General features: G+C 38.4%; 3 non-coding genes and 56 pseudogenes across 3 annotated transcripts; all 59 read left to right on the top strand.

Annotated features, from left to right (window-relative positions):
• Positions 1–157: 157 nt before the first annotated feature.
• On the top strand, positions 158–276 carry LOC149722212 (5S ribosomal RNA; annotated as a pseudogene).
• Positions 277–413: 137 nt separating this feature from the next.
• Positions 414–532, top strand: LOC149722211 (5S ribosomal RNA; annotated as a pseudogene).
• Positions 533–655: 123 nt separating this feature from the next.
• On the top strand, positions 656–774 carry LOC149722210 (5S ribosomal RNA; annotated as a pseudogene).
• Positions 775–892: 118 nt separating this feature from the next.
• On the top strand, positions 893–1,011 carry LOC149722209 (5S ribosomal RNA; annotated as a pseudogene).
• A 360-nt stretch (positions 1,012–1,371) lies between these two features.
• LOC149722208 (5S ribosomal RNA) lies at positions 1,372–1,490 on the top strand (annotated as a pseudogene).
• A 134-nt stretch (positions 1,491–1,624) lies between these two features.
• Positions 1,625–1,727, top strand: LOC149722207 (5S ribosomal RNA; annotated as a pseudogene).
• Positions 1,728–1,850: 123 nt separating this feature from the next.
• LOC149722206 (5S ribosomal RNA) lies at positions 1,851–1,969 on the top strand (annotated as a pseudogene).
• Positions 1,970–2,548: 579 nt separating this feature from the next.
• Positions 2,549–2,667, top strand: LOC149722205 (5S ribosomal RNA; annotated as a pseudogene).
• A 137-nt stretch (positions 2,668–2,804) lies between these two features.
• On the top strand, positions 2,805–2,923 carry LOC149722204 (5S ribosomal RNA; annotated as a pseudogene).
• Positions 2,924–3,046: 123 nt separating this feature from the next.
• On the top strand, positions 3,047–3,165 carry LOC149722203 (5S ribosomal RNA; annotated as a pseudogene).
• A 361-nt stretch (positions 3,166–3,526) lies between these two features.
• LOC149722202 (5S ribosomal RNA) lies at positions 3,527–3,645 on the top strand (annotated as a pseudogene).
• A 137-nt stretch (positions 3,646–3,782) lies between these two features.
• On the top strand, positions 3,783–3,901 carry LOC149722201 (5S ribosomal RNA; annotated as a pseudogene).
• A 123-nt stretch (positions 3,902–4,024) lies between these two features.
• On the top strand, positions 4,025–4,143 carry LOC149722200 (5S ribosomal RNA; annotated as a pseudogene).
• Positions 4,144–4,261: 118 nt separating this feature from the next.
• On the top strand, positions 4,262–4,380 carry LOC149722199 (5S ribosomal RNA; annotated as a pseudogene).
• Positions 4,381–4,740: 360 nt separating this feature from the next.
• On the top strand, positions 4,741–4,859 carry LOC149722198 (5S ribosomal RNA; annotated as a pseudogene).
• Positions 4,860–4,993: 134 nt separating this feature from the next.
• LOC149722197 (5S ribosomal RNA) lies at positions 4,994–5,096 on the top strand (annotated as a pseudogene).
• Positions 5,097–5,219: 123 nt separating this feature from the next.
• Positions 5,220–5,338, top strand: LOC149722196 (5S ribosomal RNA; annotated as a pseudogene).
• A 341-nt stretch (positions 5,339–5,679) lies between these two features.
• LOC149722195 (5S ribosomal RNA) lies at positions 5,680–5,798 on the top strand (annotated as a pseudogene).
• Positions 5,799–6,158: 360 nt separating this feature from the next.
• On the top strand, positions 6,159–6,277 carry LOC149722194 (5S ribosomal RNA; annotated as a pseudogene).
• Positions 6,278–6,410: 133 nt separating this feature from the next.
• Positions 6,411–6,529, top strand: LOC149722193 (5S ribosomal RNA; annotated as a pseudogene).
• Positions 6,530–7,126: 597 nt separating this feature from the next.
• On the top strand, positions 7,127–7,245 carry LOC149722192 (5S ribosomal RNA; annotated as a pseudogene).
• A 137-nt stretch (positions 7,246–7,382) lies between these two features.
• On the top strand, positions 7,383–7,501 carry LOC149722191 (5S ribosomal RNA; annotated as a pseudogene).
• Positions 7,502–7,624: 123 nt separating this feature from the next.
• On the top strand, positions 7,625–7,743 carry LOC149722190 (5S ribosomal RNA). Its single transcript, XR_016381432.1, has one exon. It is a non-coding gene; the product is annotated as a 5S ribosomal RNA (ribosomal RNA).
• Positions 7,744–8,120: 377 nt separating this feature from the next.
• On the top strand, positions 8,121–8,238 carry LOC149722189 (5S ribosomal RNA; annotated as a pseudogene).
• Positions 8,239–8,361: 123 nt separating this feature from the next.
• LOC149722188 (5S ribosomal RNA) lies at positions 8,362–8,480 on the top strand (annotated as a pseudogene).
• A 361-nt stretch (positions 8,481–8,841) lies between these two features.
• Positions 8,842–8,960, top strand: LOC149722187 (5S ribosomal RNA; annotated as a pseudogene).
• Positions 8,961–9,097: 137 nt separating this feature from the next.
• On the top strand, positions 9,098–9,216 carry LOC149722186 (5S ribosomal RNA; annotated as a pseudogene).
• Positions 9,217–9,338: 122 nt separating this feature from the next.
• On the top strand, positions 9,339–9,457 carry LOC149722185 (5S ribosomal RNA; annotated as a pseudogene).
• Positions 9,458–9,575: 118 nt separating this feature from the next.
• LOC149722184 (5S ribosomal RNA) lies at positions 9,576–9,694 on the top strand (annotated as a pseudogene).
• A 360-nt stretch (positions 9,695–10,054) lies between these two features.
• LOC149722183 (5S ribosomal RNA) lies at positions 10,055–10,173 on the top strand (annotated as a pseudogene).
• Positions 10,174–10,307: 134 nt separating this feature from the next.
• On the top strand, positions 10,308–10,410 carry LOC149722182 (5S ribosomal RNA; annotated as a pseudogene).
• Positions 10,411–10,533: 123 nt separating this feature from the next.
• On the top strand, positions 10,534–10,652 carry LOC149722181 (5S ribosomal RNA; annotated as a pseudogene).
• A 341-nt stretch (positions 10,653–10,993) lies between these two features.
• LOC149722180 (5S ribosomal RNA) lies at positions 10,994–11,112 on the top strand (annotated as a pseudogene).
• Positions 11,113–11,472: 360 nt separating this feature from the next.
• Positions 11,473–11,591, top strand: LOC149722179 (5S ribosomal RNA; annotated as a pseudogene).
• Positions 11,592–11,724: 133 nt separating this feature from the next.
• Positions 11,725–11,843, top strand: LOC149722178 (5S ribosomal RNA; annotated as a pseudogene).
• A 362-nt stretch (positions 11,844–12,205) lies between these two features.
• Positions 12,206–12,324, top strand: LOC149722177 (5S ribosomal RNA; annotated as a pseudogene).
• A 341-nt stretch (positions 12,325–12,665) lies between these two features.
• Positions 12,666–12,784, top strand: LOC149722176 (5S ribosomal RNA; annotated as a pseudogene).
• Positions 12,785–13,144: 360 nt separating this feature from the next.
• Positions 13,145–13,263, top strand: LOC149722175 (5S ribosomal RNA; annotated as a pseudogene).
• Positions 13,264–13,396: 133 nt separating this feature from the next.
• Positions 13,397–13,515, top strand: LOC149722174 (5S ribosomal RNA; annotated as a pseudogene).
• A 597-nt stretch (positions 13,516–14,112) lies between these two features.
• Positions 14,113–14,231, top strand: LOC149722173 (5S ribosomal RNA; annotated as a pseudogene).
• Positions 14,232–14,368: 137 nt separating this feature from the next.
• Positions 14,369–14,487, top strand: LOC149722172 (5S ribosomal RNA; annotated as a pseudogene).
• A 123-nt stretch (positions 14,488–14,610) lies between these two features.
• Positions 14,611–14,729, top strand: LOC149722171 (5S ribosomal RNA). The gene has a single exon (XR_016381431.1). It is a non-coding gene; the product is annotated as a 5S ribosomal RNA (ribosomal RNA).
• Positions 14,730–15,106: 377 nt separating this feature from the next.
• LOC149722170 (5S ribosomal RNA) lies at positions 15,107–15,224 on the top strand (annotated as a pseudogene).
• A 123-nt stretch (positions 15,225–15,347) lies between these two features.
• LOC149722169 (5S ribosomal RNA) lies at positions 15,348–15,466 on the top strand. The gene has a single exon (XR_016381430.1). It is a non-coding gene; the product is annotated as a 5S ribosomal RNA (ribosomal RNA).
• Positions 15,467–16,305: 839 nt separating this feature from the next.
• On the top strand, positions 16,306–16,424 carry LOC149722168 (5S ribosomal RNA; annotated as a pseudogene).
• A 362-nt stretch (positions 16,425–16,786) lies between these two features.
• Positions 16,787–16,905, top strand: LOC149722167 (5S ribosomal RNA; annotated as a pseudogene).
• Positions 16,906–17,744: 839 nt separating this feature from the next.
• On the top strand, positions 17,745–17,863 carry LOC149722166 (5S ribosomal RNA; annotated as a pseudogene).
• Positions 17,864–18,225: 362 nt separating this feature from the next.
• LOC149722165 (5S ribosomal RNA) lies at positions 18,226–18,344 on the top strand (annotated as a pseudogene).
• A 137-nt stretch (positions 18,345–18,481) lies between these two features.
• Positions 18,482–18,600, top strand: LOC149722164 (5S ribosomal RNA; annotated as a pseudogene).
• A 122-nt stretch (positions 18,601–18,722) lies between these two features.
• LOC149722163 (5S ribosomal RNA) lies at positions 18,723–18,841 on the top strand (annotated as a pseudogene).
• Positions 18,842–19,183: 342 nt separating this feature from the next.
• Positions 19,184–19,302, top strand: LOC149722162 (5S ribosomal RNA; annotated as a pseudogene).
• A 137-nt stretch (positions 19,303–19,439) lies between these two features.
• LOC149722161 (5S ribosomal RNA) lies at positions 19,440–19,558 on the top strand (annotated as a pseudogene).
• Positions 19,559–19,680: 122 nt separating this feature from the next.
• LOC149722160 (5S ribosomal RNA) lies at positions 19,681–19,799 on the top strand (annotated as a pseudogene).
• Positions 19,800–20,141: 342 nt separating this feature from the next.
• On the top strand, positions 20,142–20,260 carry LOC149722159 (5S ribosomal RNA; annotated as a pseudogene).
• A 118-nt stretch (positions 20,261–20,378) lies between these two features.
• Positions 20,379–20,497, top strand: LOC149722158 (5S ribosomal RNA; annotated as a pseudogene).
• Positions 20,498–20,857: 360 nt separating this feature from the next.
• LOC149722157 (5S ribosomal RNA) lies at positions 20,858–20,976 on the top strand (annotated as a pseudogene).
• Positions 20,977–21,110: 134 nt separating this feature from the next.
• On the top strand, positions 21,111–21,229 carry LOC149722156 (5S ribosomal RNA; annotated as a pseudogene).
• Positions 21,230–21,827: 598 nt separating this feature from the next.
• Positions 21,828–21,946, top strand: LOC149722155 (5S ribosomal RNA; annotated as a pseudogene).
• A 137-nt stretch (positions 21,947–22,083) lies between these two features.
• On the top strand, positions 22,084–22,202 carry LOC149722154 (5S ribosomal RNA; annotated as a pseudogene).
• The last annotated feature ends 34 nt before the right edge of the window (positions 22,203–22,236 follow it).

Below are 22,236 nucleotides of genomic sequence, written 5' to 3'. Positions count from 1 at the left end.
CATACAGTACTTGGGAATACTGCGTGCCGTTTGCTTTTTCACTTTTGTTTCCTCTTTCAAATTCCACCAAATATGAAAAAAGCAAACATATCTTCTTTTTGTTATTGTTTTATAAAGATGAAAGTTAATTAAATTAAGATTATTAACTAGCACTCTCGGCAACGGCCATATCACGCTGAATGCACCGGTTCTCGTCCGATAACTGAAGTTAAGCAGCGTCGAGCGCAGTCACTACTTGGGAGGGAGACCACTTAGGAACACTGCGTGCCGTTGGCTTTTTCACTTTTTTTTCCTCTTTTAAATTTTAATAGATATGAAAAAAGCAAACATGTTTTCATTTTGTTATTGTTTTAAAATGATGAAGGTTAATTTGTCTCACTTAATTTAAATTCGAATTATTAACTAGCACTCTCGGCAACGACCATATCACGCTGAATACAGCGGTTCTCGTCCGATCACCGAAGTTAAGCAGCGTCGAGCGCAGTCAGTACTTGGGATGGAGACCACTTAGGAACACTGCGTGCCGTTGGCTTTTTCACTTTTTTTTCCTCTTTTAAATTTTAATAGATATGAAAAAAGCAAACATATCTTCATTTTTGTTATTGTTTTATAAAGATGAAAGTTAATTAAATTCAAATTATTAACTTGCACTCTCGGCAACGGCCATATCACGCTGAATACACCGGTTCTCGTCCGATAACCGAAGTTAAGCAGCGTCGAGCGCAGTCAGTACTTGGGAGGGAGACCACTTAGGAACACTGCGTGCCGTTTTTTCACTTTTTTTCCCTCTTATAAATTGTAATAGATATGAAAAAGCAAACATATCTTCTTTTTTGTTATTGTTTTATAAAGATGAAAGTTAATTAAATTCAAATTATTAACTAGCACTCTCGGCAACGGCCATATCACGCTGAATACACCGGTTCTCGTCCGATCACCGAAGTTAAGAAGCGTCGAGCGCAGTCAGTACTTGGGAGGGCGACCACTTAGGAACACTGCGTGCCGTTAGCTTTTTCACTTTTTTTTCCTCTTTTAAATTCCAATAGATATAAAAAAGCAAACATATTTTCTTTTTGTTATTGTTTTAAAAAGATGAAGGTTAATTAGTCTCACTTAATTTAAGTTCGAATTATTATCTAGCACTCTCGGCAACGGCCATATCACGCTGAGAACACCGGTTCTCGTCCGATCGCCGACGTTAGCAGCGTCGAGCGCAGTCAGTACTTGGGAATACTGCGTGCCGTTGGCTTTTTCACTTTTGTTTCCTCTTTTAAATTCCACCCGATATGAAAAAAGCAAACATATCTTCTTTTTGTTATTGTTTTATAAAGATGAAAGTTTATTTAGTTCAAATTATTAACTAGCATTCTCGGCAACGGCCATAACACGCTGAATACACCGGTTCTCGTCCGATCACCGAAGTTAAGCAGCGTCGAGCGCAGTCAGTACTTGGGAGGGAGACCACTTAGGAACACTGCGTGCCGTTGGGTTTTTCACTTTTTTTCCTCTTTTAAATTTTAATAGATATGAAAAAAGCAAACATGTTTTTTTTGTTATTGTTTTAAAATTATGAAGGTTAATTTGTCTCACTTAATTTAAATTCGAATTATTAACTAGCACTCTCGGCAACGGCCATATCACGCTGAAAACACCGGTTCTCGTCCGATCACCGAAGTTAAGCAGCGTCGAGCGCATACAGTACTTGGGAATACTGCGTGCCGTTGGCTTTTTCACTTTTTTTTCCTCTTTTAAATTTTAATAGATATGAAAAAAGCAAACATATCTTCATTTTTGTTATTGTTTTATAAAGATGAAAGTTAATTAAATTCAAATTATTAACTTGCACTCTCGGCAACGGCCATATCACGCTGAATACACCGGTTCTCGTCCGATAACCGAAGTTAAGCAGCGTCGAGCGCAGTCAGTACTTGGGAGGGAGACCACTTAGGAACACTGCGTGCCGTTTTTTCACTTTTTTTCCCTCTTATAAATTTTAATAGATATGAAAAAGCAAACATATCTTCTTTTTTGTTATTGTTTTATAAAGATGAAAGTTAATTAAATTCAAATTATTAACTAGCACTCTCGGCAACGGCCATATCACGCTGAATACACCGGTTCTCGTCCGATAACCGAAGTTAAGCAGCGTCGAGCGCATACAGTACTTGGGAATAGTGCGTTCCGTTGGTTTTTCACTTTTGTTTCCTCTTTTAAATTCCACCCGATATGAAAGAAGCAAACATATCTTCTTTTTGTTATTGTTTTATAAAGATGAAGGTTAATTTGTCTCACTTAATTTAAATTCGAATTTTTAACTAGCACTCTCGGCAACGGCCATTTCACGCTGAGAACACCGGTTCTCGTCCGATCGCCGACGTTAGCAGCGTCGAGCGCAGTCAGTACTTGGGAATACTGCGTGCCGTTGGTTTTTCACTTTTGTTTCCTCTTTTAAATTCCACCCGATTTGAAAAAGCACAGATATCTTCTTTTTGTTATTTTTTTATAAAGATGAAAGTTAATTAAATTAAAATTATTAAATAGCACTCTCGGCAACGGCCATATCACGCTGAATACACCGGTTCTCGTCCGATAACTGAAGTTAAGCAGCGTCGAGCGCAGTCACTACTTGGGAGGGAGACCACTCAGGAACACTGCGTGCCGTTGGATTTTTCACTTTTTTTTCCTCTTTTAAATTTTAATAGATATGAAAAAAGCAAACATGTTTTCATTTTGTTATTGTTTTAAAATGATGAAGGTTAATTTGTCTCACTTAATTTAAATTCGAATTATTAACTAGCACTCTCGGCAACGAGCATATCACGCTGAATACAGCGGTTCTCGTCCGATCACCGAAGTTAAGCAGCGTCGAGCGCAGTCAGTACTTGGGATGGAGACCACTTAGGAACACTGCGTGCCGTTGGCTTTTTCACTTTTTTTTCCTCTTTTAAATTTTAATAGATAAGAAAAAAGCAAACATATCTTCTTTTTTGTTATTGTTTTATAAAGATGAAAGTTAATTAAATTCAAATTATTAACTAGCACTCTCGGCAACGGCCATATCACGCTGAATACACCGGTTCTCGTCCGATCACCGAAGTTAAGCAGCGTCGAGCGCAGTCACTACTTGGGAGGGAGACCACTTAGGTACACTGCGTGCCGTTGGCTTTTTCACTTTTTTTCCTCTTTTAAATTCCAATAGATTTGAAAAAAGCAAACTTATTTTCTTTTTGTTTTTGTTTTAAAAAGATGATGGTTAATTTGTCTCACTTAATTTAAATTCGAATTATTACCTAGCACTCTTGGCAACGGCCATATCACGCTGAATACACCGGTTCTCGTCCGATAACCGAAGTTAAGCAGCGTCGAGCGCATACAGTACTTGGGAATACTGCGTGCCGTTTGCTTTTTCACTTTTGTTTCCTCTTTCAAATTCCACCAAATATGAAAAAAGCAAACATATCTTCTTTTTGTTATTGTTTTATAAAGATGAAAGTTAATTAAATTAAGATTATTAACTAGCACTCTCGGCAACGGCCATATCACGCTGAATGCACCGGTTCTCGTCCGATAACTGAAGTTAAGCAGCGTCGAGCGCAGTCACTACTTGGGAGGGAGACCACTTAGGAACACTGCGTGCCGTTGGCTTTTTCACTTTTTTTTCCTCTTTTAAATTTTAATAGATATGAAAAAAGCAAACATGTTTTCATTTTGTTATTGTTTTAAAATGATGAAGGTTAATTTGTCTCACTTAATTTAAATTCGAATTATTAACTAGCACTCTCGGCAACGACCATATCACGCTGAATACAGCGGTTCTCGTCCGATCACCGAAGTTAAGCAGCGTCGAGCGCAGTCAGTACTTGGGATGGAGACCACTTAGGAACACTGCGTGCCGTTGGCTTTTTCACTTTTTTTTCCTCTTTTAAATTTTAATAGATATGAAAAAAGCAAACATATCTTCATTTTTGTTATTGTTTTATAAAGATGAAAGTTAATTAAATTCAAATTATTAACTTGCACTCTCGGCAACGGCCATATCACGCTGAATACACCGGTTCTCGTCCGATAACCGAAGTTAAGCAGCGTCGAGCGCAGTCAGTACTTGGGAGGGAGACCACTTAGGAACACTGCGTGCCGTTTTTTCACTTTTTTTCCCTCTTATAAATTGTAATAGATATGAAAAAGCAAACATATCTTCTTTTTTGTTATTGTTTTATAAAGATGAAAGTTAATTAAATTCAAATTATTAACTAGCACTCTCGGCAACGGCCATATCACGCTGAATACACCGGTTCTCGTCCGATCACCGAAGTTAAGAAGCGTCGAGCGCAGTCAGTACTTGGGAGGGCGACCACTTAGGAACACTGCGTGCCGTTAGCTTTTTCACTTTTTTTTCCTCTTTTAAATTCCAATAGATATAAAAAAGCAAACATATTTTCTTTTTGTTATTGTTTTAAAAAGATGAAGGTTAATTAGTCTCACTTAATTTAAGTTCGAATTATTATCTAGCACTCTCGGCAACGGCCATATCACGCTGAGAACACCGGTTCTCGTCCGATCGCCGACGTTAGCAGCGTCGAGCGCAGTCAGTACTTGGGAATACTGCGTGCCGTTGGCTTTTTCACTTTTGTTTCCTCTTTTAAATTCCACCCGATATGAAAAAAGCAAACATATCTTCTTTTTGTTATTGTTTTATAAAGATGAAAGTTTATTTAGTTCAAATTATTAACTAGCATTCTCGGCAACGGCCATAACACGCTGAATACACCGGTTCTCGTCCGATCACCGAAGTTAAGCAGCGTCGAGCGCAGTCAGTACTTGGGAGGGAGACCACTTAGGAACACTGCGTGCCGTTGGGTTTTTCACTTTTTTTCCTCTTTTAAATTTTAATAGATATGAAAAAAGCAAACATGTTTTTTTTGTTATTGTTTTAAAATTATGAAGGTTAATTTGTCTCACTTAATTTAAATTCGAATTATTAACTAGCACTCTCGGCAACGGCCATATCACGCTGAAAACACCGGTTCTCGTCCGATCACCGAAGTTAAGCAGCGTCGAGCGCATACAGTACTTGGGAATACTGCGTGCCGTTGGCTTTTTCACTTTTTTTTCCTCTTTTAAATTTTAATAGATATGAAAAAAGCAAACATATCTTCATTTTTGTTATTGTTTTATAAAGATGAAAGTTAATTAAATTCAAATTATTAACTTGCACTCTCGGCAACGGCCATATCACGCTGAATACACCGGTTCTCGTCCGATAACCGAAGTTAAGCAGCGTCGAGCGCAGTCAGTACTTGGGAGGGAGACCACTTAGGAACACTGCGTGCCGTTTTTTCACTTTTTTTCCCTCTTATAAATTTTAATAGATATGAAAAAGCAAACATATCTTCTTTTTTGTTATTGTTTTATAAAGATGAAAGTTAATTAAATTCAAATTATTAACTAGCACTCTCGGCAACGGCCATATCACGCTGAATACACCGGTTCTCGTCCGATAACCGAAGTTAAGCAGCGTCGAGCGCATACAGTACTTGGGAATAGTGCGTTCCGTTGGTTTTTCACTTTTGTTTCCTCTTTTAAATTCCACCCGATATGAAAGAAGCAAACATATCTTCTTTTTGTTATTGTTTTATAAAGATGAAAGTTAATTAAATTCAAATTATTAATAGCACTCTCGGCAACGGCCATATCACGCTGAATACACCGGTTCTCGTCCGATCACCGAAGTTAAGAAGCGTCGAGCGCAGTCAGTACTTATGAGGGCGACCACTTAGGAACACTGCGTGCCGTTAGCTTTTTCACTTTTTTTTCCTCTTTTAAATTCCAATAGATATAAAAAAGCAAACATATTTTCTTTTTGTTATTGTTTTAAAAAGATGAAGGTTAATTTGTCTCACTTAATTTAAGTTCGAATTATTATCTAGCACTCTCGGCAACGGCCATATCACGCTGAGAACACCGGTTCTCGTCCGATCGCCGACGTTAGCAGCGTCGAGCGCAGTCAGTACTTGGGAATACTGCGTGCCGTTGGCTTTTTCACTTTTGTTTCCTCTTTTAAATTCCACCCGATATGAAAAAAGCAAACATATCTTCTTTTTGTTATTGTTTTATAAAGATGAAAGTTGATTTAGTTCAAATTATTAACTAGCATTCTCGGCAACGGCCATAACACGCTGAATACACCGGTTCTCGTCCGATCACCGAAGTTAAGCAGCGTCGAGCGCAGTCAGTACTTGGGAGGGAGACCACTTAGGAACACTGCGTGCCGTTGGGTTTTTCACTTTTTTCCTCATTTAAATTTTAATAGATATGAAAAAAGCAAACATGTTTTTTTTGTTATTGTTTTAAAATTATGAAGGTTAATTTGTCTCACTTAATTTAAATTCGAATTATTATCTAGCACTCTCGGCAACGGCCATATCACGCTGAACACACCGGTTTTCGTCTGATCACCGAAGTTAAGCAGCGTCGAGCGCAGTCACTACTTGGGAGGGAGACCACTTAGGAACACTGCGTGCCGTTGGCTTTTTCACTTTTTTTTCCTCTTTTAAATTTTAATAGATATGAAAAAAGCAAACATGTTTTCATTTTGTTATTGTTTTAAAATGATGAAGGTTAATTTGTCTCACTTAATTTAAATTCGAATTATTAACTAGCACTCTCGGCAACGGCCATATCACGCTGAGAACACCGGTTCTCGTCCGATCGCCGACGTTAGCAGCGTCGAGCGCAGTCAGTACTTGGGAATACTGCGTGCCGTTGGCTTTTTCACTTTTGTTTCCTCTTTTAAATTCCACCCGATATGAAAAAAGCAAACATATCTTCTTTTTGTTATTGTTTTATAAAGATGAAGGTTAATTTGTCTCACTTAATTTAAATTCGAATTTTTAACTAGCACTCTCGGCAACGGCCATATCACGCTGAGAACACCGGTTCTCGTCCGATCGCCGACGTTAGCAGCGTCGAGCGCAGTCAGTACTTGGGAATACTGCGTGCCGTTTGTTTTTCACTTTTGTTTCCTCTTTTAAATTCCACCCGATTTGAAAAAGCACAGATATCTTCTTTTTGTTATTGTTTTATAAAGATGAAAGTAATTAAATTAAAATTATTAACTAGCACTCTCGGCAACGGCCATATCACGCTGAATACACCGGTTCTCGTCCGATAACTGAAGTTAAGCAGCGTCGAGCGCAGTCACTACTTGGGAGGGAGACCACTTAGGAACACTCCGTGCCGTTGGCTTTTTCACTTTTTTTTCCTCTTTTAAATTTTAATAGATATGAAAAAAGCAAACATGTTTTCATTTTGTTATTGTTTTAAAATGATGAAGGTTAATTTGTCTCACTTAATTTAAATTCGAATTATTAACTAGCACTCTCGGCAACGAGCATATCACGCTGAATACAGCGGTTCTCGTCCGATCACCGAAGTTAAGCAGCGTCGAGCGCAGTCAGTACTTGGGATGGAGACCACTTAGGAACACTGCGTGCCGTTGGCTTTTTCACTTTTTTTTCCTCTTTTAAATTTTAATAGATATGAAAAAAGGAAACATATCTTCTTTTTTGTTATTGTTTTATAAAGATGAAAGTTAATTAAATTCAAATTATTAACTAGCACTCTCGGCAACGGCCATATCACGCTGAATACACCGGTTCTCGTCCGATCACCGAAGTTAAGCAGCGTCGAGCGCAGTCAGTACTTGGGAGGGCGACCACTTAGGAACACTGCGTGCCGTTAGCTTTTTCACTTTTTTTTTCCTCTTTTAAATTCCACCCGATATGAAAAAAGCAAACATATCTTCTTTTTGTTATTGTTTTATAAAGATGAAGGTTAATTTGTCTAACTTAATTTAAATTCGAATTTTTAACTAGCACTCTCGGCAACGGCCATATCACGCTGAGAACACCGGTTCTCGTCCGATCGCCGACGTTAGCAGCGTCGAGCGCAGTCAGTACTTGGGAATACTGCGTGCCGTTGGCTTTTTCACTTTTGTTTCCTCTTTTAAATTCCACCCGATATGAAAAAAGCAAACATATCTTCTTTTTGTTATTGTTTTATAAAGATGAAGGTTAATTTGTCTCACTTAATTTAAATTCGAATTTTTAACTAGCACTCTCGGCAACGGCCAAATCACGCTGAGAACACCGGTTCTCGTCCGATCGCCGACGATAGCAGCGTCGAGCGCAGTCAGTACTTGGGATGGAGACCACTTAGGAACACTGCGTGCCGTTGGCTTTTTCACTTTTTTTTCCTCTTTTAAATTTTAATAGATATGAAAAAAGCAAACATATCTTCTTTTTTGTTATTGTTTTATAAAGATGAAAGTTAATTAAATTCAAATTATTAACTACCACTCTCGGCAACGGCCATATCACGCTGAATACACCGGTTCTCGTCCGATCACCGAAGTTAAGCAGCGTCGAGCGCAGTCACTACTTGGGAGGGAGACCACTTAGGTACACTGCGTGCCGTTGGCTTTTTCACTTTTTTTCCTCTTTTAAATTCCAATAGATTTGAAAAAAGCAAACTTATTTTCTTTTTGTTTTTGTTTTAAAAAGATGATGGTTAATTTGTCTCACTTAATTTAAATTCGAATTATTACCTAGCACTCTTGGCAACGGCCATATCACGCTGAATACACCGGTTCTCGTCCGATAACCGAAGTTAAGCAGCGTCGAGCGCATACAGTACTTGGGAATACTGCGTGCCGTTTGCTTTTTCACTTTTGTTTCCTCTTTCAAATTCCACCAAATATGAAAAAAGCAAACATATCTTCTTTTTGTTATTGTTTTATAAAGATGAAAGTTAATTAAATTAAGATTATTAACTAGCACTCTCGGCAACGGCCATATCACGCTGAATGCACCGGTTCTCGTCCGATAACTGAAGTTAAGCAGCGTCGAGCGCAGTCACTACTTGGGAGGGAGACCACTTAGGAACACTGCGTGCCGTTGGCTTTTTCACTTTTTTTTCCTCTTTTAAATTTTAATAGATATGAAAAAAGCAAACATGTTTTCATTTTGTTATTGTTTTAAAATGATGAAGGTTAATTTGTCTCACTTAATTTAAATTCGAATTATTAACTAGCACTCTCGGCAACGACCATATCACGCTGAATACAGCGGTTCTCGTCCGATCACCGAAGTTAAGCAGCGTCGAGCGCAGTCAGTACTTGGGATGGAGACCACTTAGGAACACTGCGTGCCGTTGGCTTTTTCACTTTTTTTCCTCTTTTAAATTTTAATAGATATGAAAAAAGCAAACATATCTTCATTTTTGTTATTGTTTTATAAAGATGAAAGTTAATTAAATTCAAATTATTAACTTGCACTCTCGGCAACGGCCATATCACGCTGAATACACCGGTTCTCGTCCGATAACCGAAGTTAAGCAGCGTCGAGCGCAGTCAGTACTTGGGAGGGAGACCACTTAGGAACACTGCGTGCCGTTTTTTCACTTTTTTTCCCTCTTATAAATTTTAATAGATATGAAAAAGCAAACATATCTTCTTTTTTGTTATTGTTTTATAAAGATGAAAGTTAATTAAATTCAAATTATTAACTAGCACTCTCGGCAACGGCCATATCACGCTGAATACACCGGTTCTCGTCCGATCACCGAAGTTAAGAAGCGTCGAGCGCAGTCAGTACTTGGGAGGGCGACCACTTAGGAACACTGCGTGCCGTTAGCTTTTTCACTTTTTTTTTATCTTTTAAATTCCAATAGATATAAAAAAGCAAACATATTTTCTTTTTGTTATTGTTTTAAAAAGATGAAGGTTAACTAGTCTCACTTAATTTAAGTTCGAATTATTATCTAGCACTCTCGGCAACGGCCATATCACGCTGAGAACACCGGTTCTCGTCCGATCGCCGACGTTAGCAGCGTCGAGCGCAGTCAGTACTTGGGAATACTGCGTGCCGTTGGCTTTTTCACTTTTGTTTCCTCTTTTAAATTCCACCCGATATGAAAAAAGCAAACATATCTTCTTTTTGTTATTGTTTTATAAAGATGAAAGTTTATTTAGTTCAAATTATTAACTAGCATTCTCGGCAACGGCCATAACACGCTGAATACACCGGTTCTCGTCCGATCACCGAAGTTAAGCAGCGTCGAGCGCAGTCAGTACTTGGGAGTGAGACCACTTAGGAACACTGCGTGCCGTTGGGTTTTTCACTTTTTTTCCTCTTTTAAATTTTAATAGATATGAAAAAAGCAAACATGTTTTTTTTGTTATTGTTTTAAAATTATGAAGGTTAATTTGTCTCACTTAATTTAAATTCGAATTATTAACTAGCACTCTCGGCAACGGCCATATCACGCTGAAAACACCGGTTCTCGTCCGATCACCGAAGTTAAGCAGCGTCGAGCGAATACAGTACTTGGGAATACTGCGTGCCGTTGGCTTTTTCACTTTTTTTTCCTCTTTTAAATTTTAATAGATATGAAAAAAGCAAACATATCTTCATTTTTGTTATTGTTTTATAAAGATGAAAGTTAATTAAATTCAAATTATTAACTTGCACTCTCGGCAACGGCCATATCACGCTGAATACACCGGTTCTCGTCCGATAACCGAAGTTAAGCAGCGTCGAGCGCAGTCAGTACTTGGGAGGGAGACCACTTAGGAACACTGCGTGCCGTTTTTTCACTTTTTTTCCCTCTTATAAATTTTAATAGATATGAAAAAGCAAACATATCTTCTTTTTTGTTATTGTTTTATAAAGATGAAAGTTAATTAAATTCAAATTATTAACTAGCACTCTCGGCAACGGCCATATCACGCTGAATACACCGGTTCTCGTCCGATAACCGAAGTTAAGCAGCGTCGAGCGCATACAGTACTTGGGAATAGTGCGTTCCGTTGGTTTTTCACTTTTGTTTCCTCTTTTAAATTCCACCCGATATGAAAGAAGCAAACATATCTTCTTTTTGTTATTGTTTTATAAAGATGAAAGTTAATTAAATTCAAATTATTAATAGCACTCTCGGCAACGGCCATATCACGCTGAATACACCGGTTCTCGTCCGATCACCGAAGTTAAGAAGCGTCGAGCGCAGTCAGTACTTATGAGGGCGACCACTTAGGAACACTGCGTGCCGTTAGCTTTTTCACTTTTTTTTCCTCTTTTAAATTCCAATAGATATAAAAAAGCAAACATATTTTCTTTTTGTTATTGTTTTAAAAAGATGAAGGTTAATTTGTCTCACTTAATTTAAGTTCGAATTATTATCTAGCACTCTCGGCAACGGCCATATCACGCTGAGAACACCGGTTCTCGTCCGATCGCCGACGTTAGCAGCGTCGAGCGCAGTCAGTACTTGGGAATACTGCGTGCCGTTGGCTTTTTCACTTTTGTTTCCTCTTTTAAATTCCACCCGATATGAAAAAAGCAAACATATCTTCTTTTTGTTATTGTTTTATAAAGATGAAAGTTGATTTAGTTCAAATTATTAACTAGCATTCTCGGCAACGGCCATAACACGCTGAATACACCGGTTCTCGTCCGATCACCGAAGTTAAGCAGCGTCGAGCGCAGTCAGTACTTGGGATTGAGACCACTTAGGAACACTGCGTGCCGTTGGATTTTTCACTTTTTTCCTCATTTAAATTTTAATAGATATGAAAAAAGCAAACATGTTTTTTTTGTTATTGTTTTAAAATTATGAAGGTTAATTTGTCTCACTTAATTTAAATTCGAATTATTATCTAGCACTCTCGGCAACGGCCATATCACGCTGAACACACCGGTTTTCGTCTGATCACCGAAGTTAAGCAGCGTCGAGCGCAGTCACTACTTGGGAGGGAGACCACTTAGGAACACTGCGTGCCGTTGGCTTTTTCACTTTTTTTTCCTCTTTTAAATTTTAATAGATATGAAAAAAGCAAACATGTTTTCATTTTGTTATTGTTTTAAAATGATGAAGGTTAATTTGTCTCACTTAATTTAAATTCGAATTATTAACTAGCACTCTCGGCAACGGCCATATCACGCTGAGAACACCGGTTCTCGTCCGATCGCCGACGTTAGCAGCGTCGAGCGCAGTCAGTACTTGGGAATACTGCGTGCCGTTGGCTTTTTCACTTTTTTTTCCTCTTTTAAATTTTAATAGATATGAAAAAAGCAAACATATCTTCATTTTTGTTATTGTTTTATAAAGATGAAAGTTAATTAAATTCAAATTATTAACTTGCACTCTCGGCAACGGCCATATCACGCTGAATACACCGGTTCTCGTCCGATAACCGAAGTTAAGCAGCGTCGAGCGCAGTCAGTACTTGGGAGGGAGACCACTTAGGAACACTGCGTGCCGTTTTTTCACTTTATTTCCCTCTTATAAATTTTAATAGATATGAAAAAGCAAACATATCTTCTTTTTTGTTATTGTTTTATAAAGATGAAAGTTAATTAAATTCAAATTATTAACTAGCACTCTCGGCAACGGCCATATCACGCTGAATACACCGGTTCTCGTCCGATAACCGAAGTTAAGCAGCGTCGAGCGCATACAGTACTTGGGAATAGTGCGTTCCGTTGGTTTTTCACTTTTGTTTCCTCTTTTAAATTCCACCCGATATGAAAGAAGCAAACATATCTTCTTTTTGTTATTGTTTTATAAAGATGAAAGTTAATTAAATTCAAATTATTAATAGCACTCTCGGCAACGGCCATATCACGCTGAATACACCGGTTCTCGTCCGATCACCGAAGTTAAGAAGCGTCGAGCGCAGTCAGTACTTATGAGGGCGACCACTTAGGAACACTGCGTGCCGTTAGCTTTTTCACTTTTTTTTCCTCTTTTAAATTCCAATAGATATAAAAAAGCAAACATATTTTCTTTTTGTTATTGTTTTAAAAAGATGAAGGTTAATTTGTCTCACTTAATTTAAGTTCGAATTATTATCTAGCACTCTCGGCAACGGCCATATCACGCTGAGAACACCGGTTCTCGTCCGATCGCCGACGTTAGCAGCGTCGAGCGCAGTCAGTACTTGGGAATACTGCGTGCCGTTGGCTTTTTCACTTTTGTTTCCTCTTTTAAATTCCACCCGATATGAAAAAAGCAAACATATCTTCTTTTTGTTATTGTTTTATAAAGATGAAAGTTGATTTAGTTCAAATTATTAACTAGCATTCTCGGCAACGGCCATAACACGCTGAATACACCGGTTCTCGTCCGATCACCGAAGTTAAGCAGCGTCGAGCGCAGTCAGTACTTGGGAGGGAGACCACTTAGGAACACTGCGTGCCGTTGGGTTTTTCACTTTTTTCCTCATTTAAATTTTAATAGATATGAAAAAAGCAAACATGTTTTTTTTGTTATTGTTTTAAAATTATGAAGGTTAATTTGTCTCACTTAATTTAAATTCGAATTATTATCTAGCACTCTCGGCAACGGCCATATCACGCTGAACACACCGGTTTTCGTCTGATCACCGAAGTTAAGCAGCGTCGAGCGCAGTCACTACTTGGGAGGGAGACCACTTAGGAACACTGCGTGCCGTTGGCTTTTTCACTTTTTTTTCCTCTTTTAAATTTTAATAGATATGAAAAAAGCAAACATGTTTTCATTTTGTTATTGTTTTAAAATGATGAAGGTTAATTTGTCTCACTTAATTTAAATTCGAATTATTAACTAGCACTCTCGGCAACGGCCATATCACGCTGAGAACACCGGTTCTCGTCCGATCGCCGACGTTAGCAGCGTCGAGCGCAGTCAGTACTTGGGAATACTGCGTGCCGTTGGCTTTTTCACTTTTGTTTCCTCTTTTAAATTCCACCCGATATGAAAAAAGCAAACATATCTTCTTTTTGTTATTGTTTTATAAAGATGAAGGTTAATTTGTCTCACTTAATTTAAATTCGAATTTTTAACTAGCACTCTCGGCAACGGCCATATCACGCTGAGAACACCGGTTCTCGTCCGATCGCCGACGTTAGCAGCGTCGAGCGCAGTCAGTACTTGGGAATACTGCGTGCCGTTTGTTTTTCACTTTTGTTTCCTCTTTTAAATTCCACCCGATTTGAAAAAGCACAGATATCTTCTTTTTGTTATTGTTTTATAAAGATGAAAGTAATTAAATTAAAATTATTAACTAGCACTCTCGGCAACGGCCATATCACGCTGAATACACCGGTTCTCGTCCGATAACTGAAGTTAAGCAGCGTCGAGCGCAGTCACTACTTGGGAGGGAGACCACTTAGGAACACTCCGTGCCGTTGGCTTTTTCACTTTTTTTTCCTCTTTTAAATTTTAATAGATATGAAAAAAGCAAACATGTTTTCATTTTGTTATTGTTTTAAAATGATGAAGGTTAATTTGTCTCACTTAATTTAAATTCGAATTATTAACTAGCACTCTCGGCAACGAGCATATCACGCTGAATACAGCGGTTCTCGTCCGATCACCGAAGTTAAGCAGCGTCGAGCGCAGTCAGTACTTGGGATGGAGACCACTTAGGAACACTGCGTGCCGTTGGCTTTTTCACTTTTTTTTCCTCTTTTAAATTTTAATAGATATGAAAAAAGGAAACATATCTTCTTTTTTGTTATTGTTTTATAAAGATGAAAGTTAATTAAATTCAAATTATTAACTAGCACTCTCGGCAACGGCCATATCACGCTGAATACACCGGTTCTCGTCCGATCACCGAAGTTAAGCAGCGTCGAGCGCAGTCAGTACTTGGGAGGGCGACCACTTAGGAACACTGCGTGCCGTTAGCTTTTTCACTTTTTTTTTCCTCTTTTAAATTCCACCCGATATGAAAAAAGCAAACATATCTTCTTTTTGTTATTGTTTTATAAAGATGAAGGTTAATTTGTCTAACTTAATTTAAATTCGAATTTTTAACTAGCACTCTCGGCAACGGCCATATCACGCTGAGAACACCGGTTCTCGTCCGATCGCCGACGTTAGCAGCGTCGAGCGCAGTCAGTACTTGGGAATACTGCGTGCCGTTGGCTTTTTCACTTTTGTTTCCTCTTTTAAATTCCACCCGATATGAAAAAAGCAAACATATCTTCTTTTTGTTATTGTTTTATAAAGATGAAGGTTAATTTGTCTCACTTAATTTAAATTCGAATTTTTAACTAGCACTCTCGGCAACGGCCAAATCACGCTGAGAACACCGGTTCTCGTCCGATCGCCGACGATAGCAGCGTCGAGCGCAGTCAGTACTTGGGATGGAGACCACTTAGGAACACTGCGTGCCGTTGGCTTTTTCACTTTTTTTTCCTCTTTTAAATTTTAATAGATATGAAAAAAGCAAACATATCTTCTTTTTTGTTATTGTTTTATAAAGATGAAAGTTAATTAAATTCAAATTATTAACTAGCACTCTCGGCAACGGCCATATCACGCTGAATACACCGGTTCTCGTCCGATCACCGAAGTTAAGCAGCGTCGAGCGCAGTCAGTACTTGGGAGGGCGACCACTTAGGAACACTGCGTGCCGTTAGCTTATTCACTTTTTTTTTCCTCTTTTAAATTCCAATAGATATGAAAAAAGCAAACATATTTTCTTTTTGTTATTGTTTTAAAAAGATGAAGGTTAATTTGTCTCACTTAATTTAAATTCGAATTATTATCTAGCACTCTCGGCAACGGCCATATCACGCTGAGAACACCGGTTCTCGTCCGATCGCCGACGTTAGCAGCGTCGAGCGCAGTCAGTACTTGGGAATACTGCGTGCCGTTGGCTTTTTCACTTTTGTTTCCTCTTTTAAATTCCACCCGATATGAAAAAAGCAAACATATCTTCTTTTTGTTATTGTTTTATAAAGATGAAGGTTAATTTGTCTAACTTAATTTAAATTCGAATTTTTAACTAGCACTCTCGGCAACGGCCATATCACGCTGAGAACACCGGTTCTCGTCCGATCACCGACGTTAGCAGCGTCGAGCGCAGTCAGTACTTGGGAATACTGCGTGCCGTTGGCTTTTTCACTTTTGTTTCCTCTTTTAAATTCCACCCGATATGAAAAAAGCAAACATATCTTCTTTTTGTTATTGTTTTATAAAGATGAAGGTTAATTTGTCTCACTTAATTTAAATTCGAATTTTTAACTAGCACTCTCGGCAACGGCCAAATCACGCTGAGAACACCGGTTCTCGTCCGATCGCCGACGATAGCAGCGTCGAGCGCAGTCAGTACTTGGGAATACTGCGTGCCGTTGGTTTTTCACTTTTGTTTCCTCTTTTAAATTCCACCCGATTTGAAAAAAGCACACATATCTTCTTTTTGTTATTGTTTTATAAAGATGAAAGTTAATTAAATTCAAATTATTAACTAGCACTCTCGGCAACGGCCATATCACGCTGAATACACCGGGTTTCGTCCGAAAACCGAAGTTAAGCAGCGTCGAGCGCAGTCACTACTTGGGAGGGAGACCACTTAGGTACACTGCGTGCCGTTGGCTTTTTCACTTTTTTTTCCTCTTTTAAATTCCAATAGATTTGAAAAAAGCAAACTTATTTTCTTTTTGTTTTTGTTTTAAAAAGATGATGGTTAATTTGTCTCACTTAATTTAAATTCGAATTATTACCTAGCACTCTTGGCAACGGCCATATCACGCTGAATACACCGGTTCTCGTCCGATAACCGAAGTTAAGCAGCGTCGAGCGCATACAGTACTTGGGAATACTGCGTGCCGTTTTCTTTTTCACTTTTGTTTCCTCTTTCAAATTCCACCAAATATGAAAAAAGCAAACATATCTTCTTTTTGTTATTGTTTTATAAAGATGAAAGTTAATTAAATTAAGATTATTAACTAGCACTCTCGGCAACGGCCATATCACGCTGAATACACCGGTTCTCGTCCGATAACTGAAGTTAAGCAGCGTCGAGCGCAGTCAGTACTTGGGAGAGCGACCACTTAGGAACACTGCGTGCCGTTAGCTTTTTCACTTTTTTTTTCCTCTTTTAAATTCCAATAGATATGAAAAAAGCAAACATATTTTCTTTTTGTTATTGTTTTAAAAAGATGAAGGTTAATTTGTCTCACTTAATTTAAATTCGAATTATTATCTAGCACTCTCGGCAACGGCCATATCACGCTGAGAACACCGGTTCTCGTCCGATCGCCGACGTTAGCAGCGTCGAGCGCAGTCAGTACTTGGGAATACTGCGTGCCGTTGGCTTTTTCACTTTTGTTTCCTCTTTTAAATTCCACCCGATATGAAAAAAGCAAACATATCTTCTTTTTGTTATTGTTTTATAAAGATGAAGGTTAATTTGTCTAACTTAATTTAAATTCGAATTTTTAACTAGCACTCTCGGCAACGGCCATATCACGCTGAGAACACCGGTTCTCGTCCGATCGCCGACGTTAGCAGCGTCGAGCGCAGTCAGTACTTGGGAATACTGCGTGCCGTTGGATTTTTCACTTTTGTTTCCTCTTTTAAATTCCACCCGATATGAAAAAAGCAAACATATCTTCTTTTTGTTATTGTTTTATAAAGATGAAGGTTAATTTGTCTCACTTAATTTAAATTCGAATTTTTAACTAGCACTCTCGGCAACGGGCAAATCACGCTGAGAACACCGGTTCTCGTCCGATCGCCGACGATAGCAGCGTCGAGCGCAGTCAGTACTTGGGAATACTGCGTGCCGTTGGTTTTTCACTTTTGTTTCCTCTTTTAAATTCCACCCGATTTGAAAAAAGCACACATATCTTCTTTTTGTTATTGTTTTATAAAGATGAAAGTTAATTAAATTCAAATTATTAACTAGCACTCTCGGCAACGGCCATATCACGCTGAATACACCGGTTTTCATCCGAAAACCGAAGTTAAGCAGCGTCGAGCGCAGTCACTACTTGGGAGGGAGACCACTTAGGTACACTGCGTGCCGTTGGCTTTTTCACTTTTTTTTCCTCTTTTAAATTCCAATAGATTTGAAAAAGGCAAACTTATTTTCTTTTTGTTTTTGTTTTAAAAAGATGATGGTTAATTTGTCTCACTTAATTTAAATTCGAATTATTACCTAGCACTCTTGGCAACGGCCATATCACGCTGAATACACCGGTTCTCGTCCGATAACCGAAGTTAAGCAGCGTCGAGCGCATACAGTACTTGGGAATACTGCGTGCCGTTTGCTTTTTCACTTTTGTTTCCTCTTTCAAATTCCACCAAATATGAAAAAAGCAAACATATCTTCTTTTTGTTATTGTTTTATAAAGATGAAAGTTAATTAAATTAAGATTATTAACTAGCACTCTCGGCAACGGCCATATCACGCTGAATACACCGGTTCTCGTCCGATAACTGAAGTTAAGCAGCGTCGAGCGCAGTCACTACTTGGGAGGGAGACCACTTAGGAACACTGCGTGCCGTTGGCTTTTTCACTTTTTTTTCCTCTTTTAAATTTTAATAGATATGAAAAAAGCAAACATGTTTTCATTTTGTTATTGTTTTAAAATGATGAAGGTTAATTTGTCTCACTTAATTTAAATTCGAATTATTAACTAGCACTCTCGGCAACGACCATATCACGCTGAATACAGCGGTTCTCGTCCGATCACCGAAGTTAAGCAGCGTCGAGCGCAGTCAGTACTTGGGATGGAGACCACTTAGGAACACTGCGTGCCGTTGGCTTTTTCACTTTTTTTCCTCTTTTAAATTTTAATAGATATGAAAAAAGCAAACATATCTTCATTTTTGTTATTGTTTTATAAAGATGAAAGTTAATTAAATTCAAATTATTAACTTGCACTCTCGGCAACGGCCATATCACGCTGAATACACCGGTTGTCGTCCGATAACCGAAGTTAAGCAGCGTCGAGCGCAGTCAGTACTTGGGAGGGAGACCACTTAGGAACACTGCGTGCCGTTTTTTCACTTTTTTTCCCTCTTATAAATTTTAATAGATATGAAAAAGCAAACATATCTTCTTTTTTGTTATTGTTTTATAAAGATGAAAGTTAATTAAATTCAAATTATTAACTAGCACTCTCGGCAACGGCCATATCACGCTGAATACACCGGTTCTCGTCCGATAACCGAAGTTAAGCAGCGTCGAGCGCATACAGTACTTGGGAATAGTGCGTTCCGTTGGTTTTTCACTTTTGTTTCCTCTTTTAAATTCCACTCGATATGAAAGAAGCAAACATATCTTCTTTTTGTTATTGTTTTATAAAGATGAAAGTTAATTAAATTAAGATTATTAACTAGCACTCTCGGCAACGGCCATATCACGCTGAATACACCGGTTCTCGTCCGATAACTGAAGTTAAGCAGCGTCGAGCGCAGTCACTACTTGGGAGGGAGACCACTTAGGAACACTGCGTGCCGTTGGCTTTTTCACTTTTTTTTCCTCTTTTAAATTTTAATAGATATGAAAAAAGCAAACATGTTTTCATTTTGTTATTGTTTTAAAATGATGAAGGTTAATTTGTCTCACTTAATTTAAATTCGAATTATTAACTAGCACTCTCGGCAACGACCATATCACGCTGAATACAGCGGTTCTCGTCCGATCACCGAAGTTAAGCAGCGTCGAGCGCAGTCAGTACTTGGGATGGAGACCACTTAGGAACACTGCGTGCCGTTGGCTTTTTCACTTTTTTTCCTCTTTTAAATTTTAATAGATATGAAAAAAGCAAACATATCTTCATTTTTGTTATTGTTTTATAAAGATGAAAGTTAATTAAATTCAAATTATTAACTTGCACTCTCGGCAACGGCCATATCACGCTGAATACACCGGTTGTCGTCCGATAACCGAAGTTAAGCAGCGTCGAGCGCAGTCAGTACTTGGGAGGGAGACCACTTAGGAACACTGCGTGCCGTTTTTTCACTTTTTTTCCCTCTTATAAATTTTAATAGATATGAAAAAGCAAACATATCTTCTTTTTTGTTATTGTTTTATAAAGATGAAAGTTAATTAAATTCAAATTATTAACTAGCACTCTCGGCAACGGCCATATCACGCTGAATACACCGGTTCTCGTCCGATAACCGAAGTTAAGCAGCGTCGAGCGCATACAGTACTTGGGAATAGTGCGTTCCGTTGGTTTTTCACTTTTGTTTCCTCTTTTAAATTCCACTCGATATGAAAGAAGCAAACATATCTTCTTTTTGTTATTGTTTTATAAAGATGAAAGTTAATTAAATTCAAATTATTAACTAGCACTCTCGGCAACGGCCATATCACGCTGAATACACCGGTTCTCGTCCGATCACCGAAGTTAAGAAGCGTCGAGCGCAGTCAGTACTTGGGAGGGAGACCACTTAGGAACACTGCGTGCCGTTTTTTCACTTTTTTTCCCTCTTATAAATTTTAATAGATATGAAAAAGCAAACATATCTTCTTTTTTAATATTGTTTTATAAAGATGAAAGTTAATTAAATTCAAATTATTAACTAGCACTCTAGGCAACGGCCATATCACGCTGAATACACCGGTTCTCGTCCGATCACCGAAGTTAAGAAGCGTCGAGCGCAGTCAGTACTTATGAGGGCGACCACTTAGGAACACTGCGTGCCGTTAGCTTTTTCACTTTTTTTTCCTCTTTTAAATTCCAATAGATATAAAAAAGCAAACATATTTTCTTTTTGTTATTGTTTTAAAAAGATGAAGGTTAATTTGTCTCACTTAATTTAAGTTCGAATTATTATCTAGCACTCTCGGCAACGGCCATATCACGCTGAGAACACCGGTTCTCGTCCGATCGCCGACGTTAGCAGCGTCGAGCGCAGTTAGTACTTGGGAATACTGCGTGCCGTTGGCTTTTTCACTTTTGTTTCCTCTTTTAAATTCCACCCGATATGAAAAAAGCAAACATATCTTCTTTTTGTTATTGTTTTATAAAGATGAAAGTTGATTTAGTTCAAATTATTAACTAGCATTCTCGGCAACGGCCATAACACGCTGAATACACCGGTTCTCGTCCGATCACCGAAGTTAAGCAGCGTCGAGCGCAGTCAGTACTTGGGAGGGAGACCACTTAGGAACACTGCGTGCCGTTGGGTTTTTCACTTTTTTTCCTCATTTAAATTTTAATAGATATGAAAAAAGCAAACATGTTTTTTTTGTTATTGTTTTAAAATTATGAAGGTTAATTTGTCTCACTTAATTTAAATTCGAATTATTATCTAGCACTCTCGGCAACGGCCATATCACGCTGAACACACCGGTTTTCGTCCGATCACCGAAGTTAAGCAGCGTCGAGCGCAGTCACTACTTGGGAGGGAGACCACTTAGGAACACTGCGTGCCGTTGGCTTTTTCACTTTTTTTTCCTCTTTTAAATTTTAATAGATATGAAAAAAGCAAACATGTTTTCATTTTGTTATTGTTTTAAAATGATGAAGGTTAATTTGTCTCACTTAAAATAAATTCGAATTATTAACTAGCACTCTCGGCAACGGCCATATCACGCTGAGAACACCGGTTCTCGTCCGATCGCCGACGTTAGCAGCGTCGAGCGCAGTCAGTACTTGGGAATACTGCGTGCCGTTGGCTTTTTCACTTTTGTTTCCTCTTTTAAATTCCACCCGATATGAAAAAAGCAAACATATCTTCTTTTTGTTATTGTTTTATAAAGATGAAGGTTAATTTGTCTCACTTAATTTAAATTCGAATTTTTAACTAGCACTCTCGGCAACGGCCATATCACGCTGAGAACACCGGTTCTCGTCCGATCGCCGACGTTAGCAGCGTCGAGCGCAGTCAGTACTTGGGAATACTGCGTGCCGTTTGTTTTTCACTTTTGTTTCCTCTTTTAAATTCCACCCGATTTGAAAAAGCACAGATATCTTCTTTTTGTTATTGTTTTATAAAGATGAAAGTTAATTAAATTAAAATTATTAACTAGCACTCTCGGCAACGGCCATATCACGCTGAATACACCGGTTCTCGTCCGATAACTGAAGTTAAGCAGCGTCGAGCGCAGTCACTACTTGGGAGGGAGACCACTTAGGAACACTGCGTGCCGTTGGCTTTTTCACTTTTTTTTCCTCTTTTAAATTTTAATAGATATGAAAAAAGCAAACATGTTTTCATTTTGTTATTGTTTTAAAATGATGAAGGTTAATTTGTCTCACTTAATTTAAATTCGAATTATTAACTAGCACTCTCGGCAACGACCATATCACGCTGAATACAGCGGTTCTCGTCCGATCACCGAAGTTAAGCAGCGTCGAGCGCAGTCAGAACTTGGGATGGAGACCACTTAGGAACACTGCGTGCCGTTGGCTTTTTCACTTTTTTTCCTCTTTTAAATTTTAATAG

The sequence above is a fragment of the Phalangium opilio genome, unplaced genomic scaffold, assembly GCF_054372755.1.
Source record: "Phalangium opilio isolate 3A_F unplaced genomic scaffold, DU_Popi_V2 ptg000002l_1, whole genome shotgun sequence".
Lineage (NCBI taxonomy): Eukaryota > Metazoa > Arthropoda > Arachnida > Opiliones > Phalangiidae > Phalangium > Phalangium opilio.
Note: the sequence above shows the minus strand (reverse complement) of the source record. Positions and strands in the feature narration are given on the sequence as shown.